Source organism: Schistocerca nitens, chromosome 5 (genome assembly GCF_023898315.1).
Source record: "Schistocerca nitens isolate TAMUIC-IGC-003100 chromosome 5, iqSchNite1.1, whole genome shotgun sequence".
Classification (NCBI taxonomy): domain Eukaryota; kingdom Metazoa; phylum Arthropoda; class Insecta; order Orthoptera; family Acrididae; genus Schistocerca; species Schistocerca nitens.
Window position 1 is genome coordinate 274,488,328 of NC_064618.1, and position 12,086 is coordinate 274,500,413.

Sequence of the window (12,086 nt, forward strand, 5' to 3'; positions counted from 1 at the left end):
ACTCGAATTCGAGACCTTTGCCTTTCTCGGGCAAGTGCTCTACCATCTGAGCTACCCAAGCACGACTCACGCCCCGTTCTCACAGCTTTACTTCTGCCAGTACCTCGCCTCCTACCTTCCAAACTTTACAAATGCTCTCCTACGAACCATGCAGAACTAGCACTCCTGAAAGAAAGGATATTGCGGAGTCATGGCTTAGTCACAGCCTGGGGGATGTTTCCAGAATGAGATTTTCACTCTGCAGCGGAGTGTGCGCTGATATGAAACTTCCTGGCAGATTAAAACTGTGAGTCGTGCTTGGGTAGCTCAGATGGTAGAACACTTTCCCGCGGAAGGCAAAGGTCCCGAGTTCGAGTCTCGGTCCGGCACACAGTTTTAACCTGCCAGGAAGTTTCATATCAGCGCACACTCCGCTGCAGAGTGAAAATCTCATTCTGGAAAGATTCCAAAGATTATGAGTACATCCTGCGGATCAGCTGAAGACATTGTACGAAATATTCAAGGGTTTAGAGAAGTTGTAGAAAAGTGGGTGCCTCGTGTGACTGGTGACAGAAAGATCACCGTGTGGCGGCGTGTCAACTGTGGAAGAGGAGGCTTCAGCGAGAACCAGGTTTCTTGGACAAAGTCATCACATGTCACGAATCCTGGTTTCATCATTATGGCCCAGAGACAAAACAGGACTGAGGCCAATGGAACATCCTTCAAGTCCAAGCCCCAAAAAGGCCTAAGTTCAGCCAAATACAGGAAAAGACATGCGTCTTGTCTTCTTCGATAAGAAAGGCGTTGTGTACGATCATGTGTTGGTTGAGCAACGTGCTGTTACTGTGAATTACTATTGTGACATATTGAAGGTGCAATTAAGGAGGAAAACTGAAAGGAAAAGGCCACATCTTGCTCAGATGGGATGGATCCTTCGTTGGGATAATGCACCGGCCCATCGTGCCGTCAAGACTCATGAAACAATCACTGAATTAGGCACAGAGGTGATACCGCAGCCACGTTATTCACCGGATCTAGCGCCGTGTGACTTCCACCTACCTCCTGCTGTGAAAAAAGAGAATCAAGGTCGTTATTTTCAGAGTGATCGAGACCTAAAAAGTCAAATTTCGGGTGTACTGAATCAAAAAGGGTCTTCAGGGAGTGTTCTGAACATTGGAATGAACGCCAGAATCGTTGTATTGTGTCCAAGGGAGTTCACTAGTATAGTCCAGTGAAACTGTCAGAAAACAAAGCCTGTACCTTGCAAAAGGTGGGGTAGAAGATTTTTTTTTAACTCGTTCATATTGTTGAAAAGGTTACAAAACCATTTTTTGCCAACAAAATTTCTCTTGGGAAAACTTTCTGCAGTCAAAAAACTTCGAAAATTTCGGACTTTTTTCAGTTTTTTTCAAAATATCTCAGTTTCATTTGCTCCTATCGCTTTGACGTCTATTTTCTTTTTTAAAGAGCACAAAATTCTCTACAAATTTGATTCTAACCATTTTTTTCTACTCCCAGTACCTAAGGCTCTACAGCGCGTCAAAAAATATCAATTTTTCAAATTTCGAGCAAAGTGGCAAATTACCTAATTTTTGAACACTGTTATTTTAGTTTCTATTTGTGTAGTATAAACTCTTTAATCTCGTGTAAACTTGGTGGCTTTGAGTCTGGGTTTCGTTGAGTATGACGGAACTAAAATTTTTCTGCAGGCTTTCCCAACTTCAGTAATTTAGAAAAGCTAAGGACTCGCTTTATTTTTGTTCAACCCTAATATATACTATGATAAACTCTATATAAGACAGAAAAAAGACGCACCACTAAGAATTTATCTCAATGTGACGTAAATTTGTGTACATGATGTACATGTACAGATGAACCAATGATTATAATTTCAGAAAAATTGTCGGATATCCTGAGGGATATGGTGCCAAATTCTGCCCAGTTGGCTTGTTAGATCTGCAAAATCCTTAGTCGTCTGGAGGGTCATGCCCATAATACTCCATACTCCTAACATTCTCAATTGTAAAGAAATCTACCTACCTTCCTGGCCGTGGTAGTGTTTGACAAGCACGAAGGCAAGCAGTAGAAACTCTCGCCCTGTGTGGGCGGGCATTATCTTGTTGAAATGTAAGTTCAAGCTGGCTTGTCACGTAAGTAAAAAAAAACTGCCGGTAAAATATACTCGACGTACTGCTCTGTTGTTGAGGTGCTGTGGATGATAAAGTTGTGACTCTGGATGATAAAGTTGTGACTCTCCTTTCTGCGTTCAATTCTGTAAAAGCTGGGAGCACTAAAATTACTCCTGTTGATCATTTAACTCTTTTCCAAAGGATTTGTTTAATGAAACAAAGTGAAGAGGAGCTAAACGCCTTTCTGAAATATGAACTTGCTCCTTACCCAATGTCCCTATTCTCAGAAAAAGGCATGCGAAAAGGAACAAAATCTTCATTCTACAATGCCTTCGTTCCAGTGGAAGATGTGAAGTCAGGTGGACCGAGTAAATTTGTTGTCATTGATGGAGGGTACCTTATCCGCAAATTGACTTGGACTCGAAATGTTTGCTTCAAGCCAATAACCCAAAGCTATGTTTCTTACCTGAAACGTCAATTTGGATCTCAATTTGCTATTGCATTGTATTTGATGGGTATCCATGTGAGGGAGACAAATGTAGCACAAAGAGTGCTGAGAGGATTCGTAGGTCCAAAAATCATTCTTCGGTTGACTTTGTGGTTGAATCAGAGATGGTGAACCAAGTCCCTCAGGACAAGTTCTTGTACAACGAACGAAACAAGATGCGTTTGATCACACTTCTTAAAAAGGAATTTCTGGAGTGTAGCATTGAAGTGCACAAGGCACAAGAAGATCCTGACATGATTGTAACATCTGCCATTTCAAGAACCAAAAATTTTAGAAGTGTTGTCATTGTAGGAGAAGATGTTGACCTGCTTGTGTTCATGACCAGTTTGGGGCAAGGCATTGAAAACCTATTTTTCTTAAAGCCAGGAAGAGGAAATGCAGAAGACAAGTGGTTTTCCACTGCATCTTACAAGTTTGACAGTGAATATATTCTGTTCACTCACGCCTCTAGAGGATGTGATACAACATCCGCTTTTTTTGGTCAAGGAAAAATTAAGTGCTGCAATATTGTTGCGAAAAATGAACACCTAACCTCAGCGCTTTGCCCGTTCAATAAACCACATGCTACCCGTGAAGAAATAATAAAAGCAGGAGAACAGGTTACTATCGCATTGTATAGTGGAGGTGCCAGCAGTTCCCACACACTAGACAATTTGCGGTACCAGCTATTCGCAAAGTCTGCCACAAAAAGCAAACTGAATTTTGCTGCACAACATCATTCGTTGCGGACTTACCAACAAGACCAAAGTTGGATGGGAAACTGGAAACCTCCTGAGAAATGGGGCTGGAATCACAGTGACCACGGTCCAATACCCGTTATAATGAGCCAAGATGCAGCACCTGAAGTACTTCCTCACATTTTTTCATGCTCATGCAAGCTGAACTGTGGCGGAGCGTGCTCCTGCAGAAAAGCGGGTTTGAAATGTTCTTCAATTTGCAAGAAATGTATTGGGGTCAACTGTGAAAACGTGCCAAAATTTTTATATGAAGGCAGTGAGGAAGATGTTATGGAGGATGTTGAGGAAACCGCTGACGAAATCAACGAACTTGCTGAGGCTGACTCGCTGTTTAAAGAAGAGGTCAATCTGGGATCAGCTCTATGTACAGACCCTGAATCCGTAACTCAAGGTATTTCTGGTGACACTGAGGAACCTGGCCCACCAAAAGGTTGGAAGTGATGCTCATACCTGTCTCAAGTGCGCTAAAGTGCGATATTACAAGTATTACACACCCAGAACTGTCAACATTTTTAGTAACTGACAATGAATTTTAATTGTAATAAAGCTGCTTATTTTTAATGTCAACTGTGTGGCTTTTATGCACAAGAATAATTACCTACATAATTAGGTTGCCTATTGCAGCTAATAATAGTACAGTTTCCTGAAACAATTTACTTTGTGTGCGTGTGTATGCTTGTGTGTGTGTGTGTGTGTGTGTGTGTGTGTGTGTGTGTGTGTGTGTGTGTTTGTGTGTGTGTGTGTGTGTATGTGTCTATGTCTCTTAATGATGTATTTTTATATTTATAGTTTTGGCAACGGCCTTGCCGCAGTGGATACACCGGTTCCCGTGAGATCACCGAAGTTAAGCGCTGTCGGACGTGGTCGGCACTTGGATGGGTTACCGTCCAGCCGCCATGCGCTGTTGCCATTTTTCGGGGTGCACTCAGCCTCGTGATGACAATTGAGGAGCTACTCGACCGAATAGTAGCGGCTCCGGTCAAAGAAAACCATCATAACGACCGGGAGAGCGGTGTGCTGACCACACGCCCCTCCTATCTGCATCCTCAACTGAGGATGATACGGCGGTCGGATGGTCCCGATGGACCACTTGTGGCCTGAAGACGGAGTGCTTTTATTTATAGTTTTACAAATACCAGGGCTGAGGTGACCCATAGTGAACTTCAGGTAGTGATGTAAGAATCACAATAATTGGGTGCCAAGCAATCCTCATGTTGCATACAGAGAAATTGAATACCTGAAAGTGAGGTGGTAAATTCCAACATATAAAATGATGTATAATGTATTTATACTACACAAACAGAAACTGAAAAAATTGTGTTCAAAAATAAGGTATCTTGCCACTATGCTCAAAATTTGAAAAATTGGTATTTTTTGAGGCGCTGTAGTGCCTTAGATATTGGGAGTAGAAAATAATGGCAAGAAACAAATTTGTAGAGAATTTTGTGCTCTTTAAAAAAGAAACTAGACGTTAAAGTGATAGGAGTAAAAAAACTGAGATATTTTGAAAAAACTGAAAAAAGGCCGAAATTTTCCAAGTTTTTTGACTGCAGAAAGATTTCCCAAGCGAAATTTTGTTGGCAAAACTCGGTTTTCTAATCTTTCCAACCATATGAACGAGTTGAAAAAATAAACTCTTCTACCCCACCTTTTGCAAGGTATATCTGCTATTTGGCTGGACTAGAAGGTCTATAATGGAATTTGAATCAAGGTGGGCCGTATTTCCCACTAAATTAATAATTCCGTTTATTTTTTGACACCCCCTCGTACTCCCCGCTTCCTTTTGTACTGGTGGCTTCACCTCCCATGACATCTGGTGGTCAACCGTATTACACATAGGTGTCCGGATACTTTTGATCGGATAGTGTACGTATCGGTAGCAAACCGTCAGAACGGAAGTGAGCGGTATCAAAGTACCGGCGTTTATGTAAGCTCGTCACGACCGAGAGACACGATGATTACGGCATCCGCCGTGCCCCCTCGCCGCTGGCCAGACGCCGGCTGTAAACACAGGGGTGGCCGCGTGTGGTCGCACCTGCGCCGTGCGCGTTGCCAGGCGACGGGCGAGCGCCGGCGACGTGCCGGGCATACGGCGGGCCGGCCGCCGAGTCGCAGGTGGCCGGCGTCCGCTCGCCGCGTCTCCGGTTGCAGTCGCGTATTACCCGCCAACTGCCTTCCAAGGTCCCAGCTGCCGGGCAGAATTTCAGAGGCCACAGGGAATGGTCAATAGACGGCAGTAACATGAAAGAAACATACACTGTGTCGCTCTACGTCCTGCATGAGATCGGTCACGAAATTTACATATCACATTCAAAATAAGATGTGGTCAAGACGGCTGAAGTGCACTTACAGTGCCGCTGCTCTTCCCCTGCGTGCTGCTGCTGGCAGCTGGTTACCCCTCAGCGGTAGCAGTCGGGTGACAGTACACGTTAGCCAATCAGAATCGCTCACACTTATGAGGGCCGTTCAATAAGTAATACAACACTTTTCTTATATCGGCCAATGTCGGCCGAAAAAAATGCGGACATCGTGAAATATTCCTGCATTAGCCCCTGTAGCTTACCGAGAGAGGTGGCGCAGTGGTTATTGCACTGGACTCGCATTTGGGAGGACGACGGTTCAAATCCACGTCCGGCCTTCCTGATTTAGATTTTCCGTGATTTCCCTAAATCGCTTAAGGCAAATGCCGGGGTGGTTAGTTTGAAACGGCACAGCCGACTTCCTTCTCCACCCTTCCTTAATCCGATAAGACGAATGACTTCGCTGTTTGGTCCCCTTGCGCCAAATCAATCACCCGGCCAACCAACCCCTACAGTTTCGTGAAGTTCCGATCGGTGACGGTGCTATACGTATCCTTCAAGATGGCGTCTCTAACGGTTGTACTTTCCAAGCAGAAAACCAGAGCATCGCAGCCGTAGGGCCTCTTTGAAACGTCTATGGTGACATGACGGTGAACAAAAGAACGATGACTCGTCGGGTGAGGCGTCTGTTGTCACCGCAACAACGTCACGTAAACCTCATTCACCTTTCAGCCCGGGGCTCCCATGTGTTTGGCCCAATGAAGGATCCTCTCCGCGGGAAGGAGTACGTGGACGATGGGGATGCAGCAAGACATTGGGTCCCACGTCCACCAGCAGAGTTGTACCCTGCGAATATACAGACACTCCCATAAAGGTGGCGTAAGGACGTCACACTGAACAGAGATTGTGTTAAAAATAGGGGTTTGTAGCCAAAAGAATGGAAAATTATATGGTCTATTGGAATCATGAGTAAATCCAATCTGCTTCCAGAAAAAAAAAAGAAATGTATTACATTACGTATTGAACGCTCTCGTATAATCTTGATTTGTCACAAACTTTTGGCTCTTTTTTCCGACGTTTTGATCAGCTTGGGACCTAAGAGCAAAATTTAATTTGCTGCGACTGAAACTAGCAGCATTAGAGTTTCTAATCTTGGTCGTTAAATATGATTACTTTTTTTATTCAAATATGTTATGATTTCTGAAGTAGTTTTTAGGTTGGGACGTCAAAGCAGAGATTAAATTTTAAAAATTGGAAATGCTGCTGCAATATAACCATTAAGACGGGTAATCTTGTGTTAAGAGTTTAATACAAAAGGACAAATATCACGATTAGAAACTCTGTGTTTGTCTTGGGAAAGCATAACTGACGGTTCGCAAATGCATGGACTTTTTAATCCATCATTTTCTCAAATGCACATAGCTACCTTCAAAAAAGGTTGCAAATACGAGGCTGTGGTGGCCAGTAATCCCTCCGAATTTTTATGGTGCAATTTCTTAACGCTTTTTAAATAAAACGTATATTATTAGCATTCTACAACTCTGTTCTTCACGTTTACATACACCGAAGCGCCAAAAAAACTGGTATTAGCATGCTTATTAAAATACAGAGATATGTAAACAGGCGGAATACGGCACTACGGTCGCCTTAATTACACAGCAAGTGTCTGGCGCAGTTGTTAGGTCGGTTACTGCTGTCACAATGGCAGGTTATCAAGATTTAACTGAGTCTTAACGTCGTGTTACAGCCTGCGCACGAGCGATGGCACACAGCATCTCCGAGGTAGCGATAAAGTAGGGATTTTCCCGTACGACCATTTCATGGGTGTACCGTGAACATCAGGAATCTGGTATAACATCAAATCTCCGACATCGCTGCACTGGAGAAAGATCCTGCAAGGACGGGACCACTGACGACTGAAGAGAATCGTTCAGCGTGACAGAAGTGTAACCCTTCCGTAAATTGCTGCAGATTATAATGCTGGGCCAACAAAAAGTGTCAGCGTGCGAGCCAATCAACGGAACATGACCGATATGGCCTTTCGGAGCCGAGTGTCCCACTCATGTACCCTTGATGACTGTACAACTCAAAGCTTTATACCTCGCCTTGGCCCGTCGCCACCGACATCGGACTGTTGATGACTGGAAACATGTTGCCTGGTCGGACGAGTCTCGTTTCAAAATGGACTTGTACGGTATGGAGACAACCTCACGAATCCATGGACCATGCATGGCAGCAGGGGACTGTTCAAGTTGGTGGAGGCTCTGTAGTGGTGTGGGGCGTGTGCAGCTGGAGTGATATGGGACCCCTGAGATAGATACGACTCTGAAAGGTGACATGTACGTAGGCATCCTTTCTGATAACCTGCATCAGCTCATGTCAGTTGTGCATTCAGGCAGACTTGGGCAAATCCAGTAGGACAATGCGACACCCCACACGTCCGGAATTGCTACAGAGTTGCTCCAGGCGGACTCTTCCGCTGGCCACCAAAATCCCCAGACATGAACATTATTGAGCTAATCTAGGATGCCTTTCAATGTACTGTCCAGAAGAGATTTCCAATCCCTGGTACTCTTACGGAAATATGTATAGCTCTGCCGGATTTATGGTGTCAATTTCCTCCAGTACTACTTCAGACAATATTCGAGTCCATGTCACGTCGTGTTGCAGTACTTCTGCGTGCTGGAGGGGGCCCCTGCACGATATTAGGCAGGTGTACCAGTTTATTTGGCTCTTCAGTGTATTTGCAACTTTCTGCCGCTAGAGAGCTCTGAACTGCAGCGTGTAACGTGGCGATGTGTGATATAACTATGTTGGTGCGTTTGAAACAGCGTGCTGTAATCAAGTTTCGAGTTCGAAGAATTCGTTCCCACATGAAGCACCCTCTCCATCACAGTGCCAGACCACACACGACCGCGACATCTACAACACTCCGACTTCTTGGTTTGACTGTCGTCGTTCATCCTCCATACAGTCCCGACTTGGCCCCAACCGACTTTCATCTCTTCCTGAAGCTTAAAGAACGCTTTCTAGCACTTAGCTTTGATAGTGATGAAGCGGTCTAAATAGAGGTGATGGGCTGGCTACGTCAACCGGTGTCAAATATTCTACAATGACGGTACCACCAAACTGGTCTCTCGTTGGGACATATGTGTTTGTTGCTAGGTTGACTATGTGGAGAAGTACATATGAAGATCTGAAGAATAGAGATGTGTGATATTAATAAGGTTTGTTTTATTTAGAATCCTTTAACAGTTTTAACATAAAAAATTCGGAGGCGTTACTTTTCAGTATGCTTTCGTAATTTCAAACTCTTACAAAACTTTTTCTTGCTGACACACCCCTTACAGTGCCTAAAGAAAAAGTTTATAGGTTACTAAATTGTCGCTATTCATGCAGTCAACTTCAGTATCAGGCATGATGTTTTGATTTTTTCCTTCCTTAATACTAACTTTTAGTAACACAGTTTGCAAACGGTGTCCACATATACCACTGAATGAATCGGCAAAATTATATCATGCTACGACACATAGTTCACGAGATTCGACGCGCATTAGCATTGAGATGCGTGAAAAACTAGCTTTTGGTTAAAATGGAGCGCAAATTACTCAGTTTATATTTATCCGGTGTTTAATAATGAGAGCATTTAGCAACTTCCGACAAACTATAAGTCAAATTTCAAACCTTTCGTAAACTTTTCCTCGCTTACGCTGAAACTGGCAAGCACACTGCTCAACAAAAGTTTGTAATACTATCGTAAAATGTAGTCTACGATACTAGAGGTCTCATTGACCTAGGCACTTCATGCATGGTGCAGCTACAGTTCATATACTGAGTGGCGTTCACTAAAGACATGGTTTTTAGCCGTTAAACATACTGCTGCGGCAGCTGCACACGACGTCCAGTCCAGTGTCAACAACAGCTCCATTCAGTTTATATTCAGCACTGTAGCAACACGCGACGTTCAAATGTTCAAATGTGTGTGAATTTCTAAGGGACCAAACTGCTGTGGCCATTGGTCCCTAGACTTACACACTACTTAAACTAACTTATGCTAAGAACAACACACACACCCATGCCCGAGGGAGGACTCGAACCTCCGGCGGGAGGGGCAGCGCAGTCAGTGACATGGCGCCTCTAACCGCGCGGCCGCTCCGCGAGGCAACATGCGACGTAGAGGCATACAACACTTTGATAAGAGTCAGGCTAGTGGCTTTACTTTCAGCAGGTCATACACATATTACTGAAAGTATGGGGAAAGTAGAGAGAGACGGGAAATGTTAACGACAGATCTCGCAGTGGTCGTCCTCCTATGACAACCACAATGTAGGATCTTTTCCTCCAACTGTCGGCTCGCAGTCGCCCAACATCAACTGCCAAAAGAACTGAAAAAGACTTCTCCCGGGCAACAGGGATTCGTGTCCCAGACCAAACAGTGCGTAGAAGATTGCATCAGGGCTGTCGTCATTTCAGAATACCAATGAGAAGTTTTGCATTGAACCAACGGAACCGACGCAATCGAAAGACCTGAGCTCTTGCACATCAACATTGCATCGTTGCAGAATGGAGTAATGTCATGTTTGCTGAAGAGATGAGGATTGGTTTGCGATCGGACACTAGACGTGTAAGGGTTTGGAGAAGGTCTAGAAGAGACCAGGAACGGTGATGCGTTCAGGATGTCCATCCGCTTGCAGATGGAAATGTAATGATCTGGGCGGGAATAATAATGGGACGGCAGACTCCTCTCATTCCCATCTACGGCAATTTCATTGGTCCCAGATACCTCAGAGATGTTCTACAAACGATTGTAAGGCGCTATAGACGTGAAGTCGGCGACAACTTCAACCTAGTCGACGATAATGCAAGATCACACTTTACTCTAGCAGTGTTTCCGTATCTTCAAGGATACAACATCCACCGAATGCTTTGGCCAGCACTGTCCACAGATATGAGTGCAACTGAACTGCATGGTACCTGATGAAGATGGCTACTGCACAACCTCCGAATCCACCTGACAGTCTTCAGGACCTCAATGAAGCTGCCATTCAGGAGTGGGATCTCGTACCCAAAGGTAAACTTGATGGTCTCACCCAGAGCATGACTCGCGGAGTGGAAGAGTCATCCGTGTGTGTGGAGGACATACTCGCTACTAAAGACTGACAATAATTATTATGAGATAAAGATCTTCACTGTTTTTGTTTTCAAGATGTACACTTAGGAAAGAGCCTGCTTTGTTTTGTAATGATTTTTGTAACTAACCAAAATCGTACTTGTTTTCAGAAGGAATTATTTTTATTTCGTTAATAAGGTATTGTACCTGCCTCAATAGGTGTACTATAAGAAGTCATTTTAGTAAACTCTATGATATTCCAAACTTTTGCTGAGGAATATATTTAACACATTAACTCATCTGTTAAATAATGACGTTTGAGACCTGTACGAGGGAGTTCGATTCTTTAAAGACTCGGGGCTTACTGCTTAAATTTATAACTTGGGATGTCAGAGTCATTTGGCTGTTTTTTTTCCGGAATATGGTGGGATTTCGGAGGTGGTCGTTAGGAAGGCACCTAGAGCATACAATAAATAGCTGCAGTGAAACAAGCAGAAAAGATATTTACAATCACTTTTGTGGTAATATGTTGCGATTGCCCAGGTGGTAGTGTGGAACCTAATGGCTCAGCTTAAGTTGCTGAGAGCTACACCAGCTCACTTCATTTACGAAGCATAGGAAATTACTAACGAGCAATGCGATTGACCACCCACCTTAGAGTCACTATTCATCGCGGTGCTTCCCTTGATTCACCACGCGAGCCATTTTCAACAGCTGAACACAAAAGAAACCCTGCGGATGCCGTAAGCGCACCTTTCATGACCTAATTAACAGCTCTTGGCGATTTTGGAATATGAATTTTGATTACAAAAATTAGAAATTCTGTAGCTCAGTACTGGCATATATAGTGTAATAACAAGTGAGAGATATGTGATCGGGAACCTTGACCGGTAGAAGTGCACATAAAGCATCGCAGTTTTTCTATTGCTTGCTGATCCTTGTTGTCAATGTAGTAGCAGTAAATCTCTAGTTACGCAACGACTCTCCTCGCTAATCTTATCCATTTAGCATAAGTCACTTTCCCTCTAGAGAAAGTTCTGAGGATTCTTCAATGACTCTCCAAGTTGTCCATCGTGACTTGTACGACCATGGAGAACGAGTCCCGCTCTCTCATTACGAGGTATAACGCATTCTAGATGCTGACAAACTTCATTGCTGTGTCTGATTCTGTATGCACTAGTTTCTTTTATAGGGTTCCCGATTTTCTCAAAATCTTTCTCTCCTCGAATTCTTGTTTCTGAGTTGTCCCTTTCTGACCATATTTAGTTATTCTGACGCACAGAGAACTGAAATTTTCACTATTTTGCTGTATTGTCAAAGTTT

General features: G+C 43.8%; 1 pseudogene; it reads left to right on the forward strand.

Annotated features, from left to right (window-relative positions):
- The first annotated feature begins 4,146 nt into the window (after window positions 1–4,146).
- Window positions 4,147–4,263, forward strand: LOC126261467 (5S ribosomal RNA; annotated as a pseudogene).
- Window positions 4,264–12,086: the final 7,823 nt, after the last annotated feature.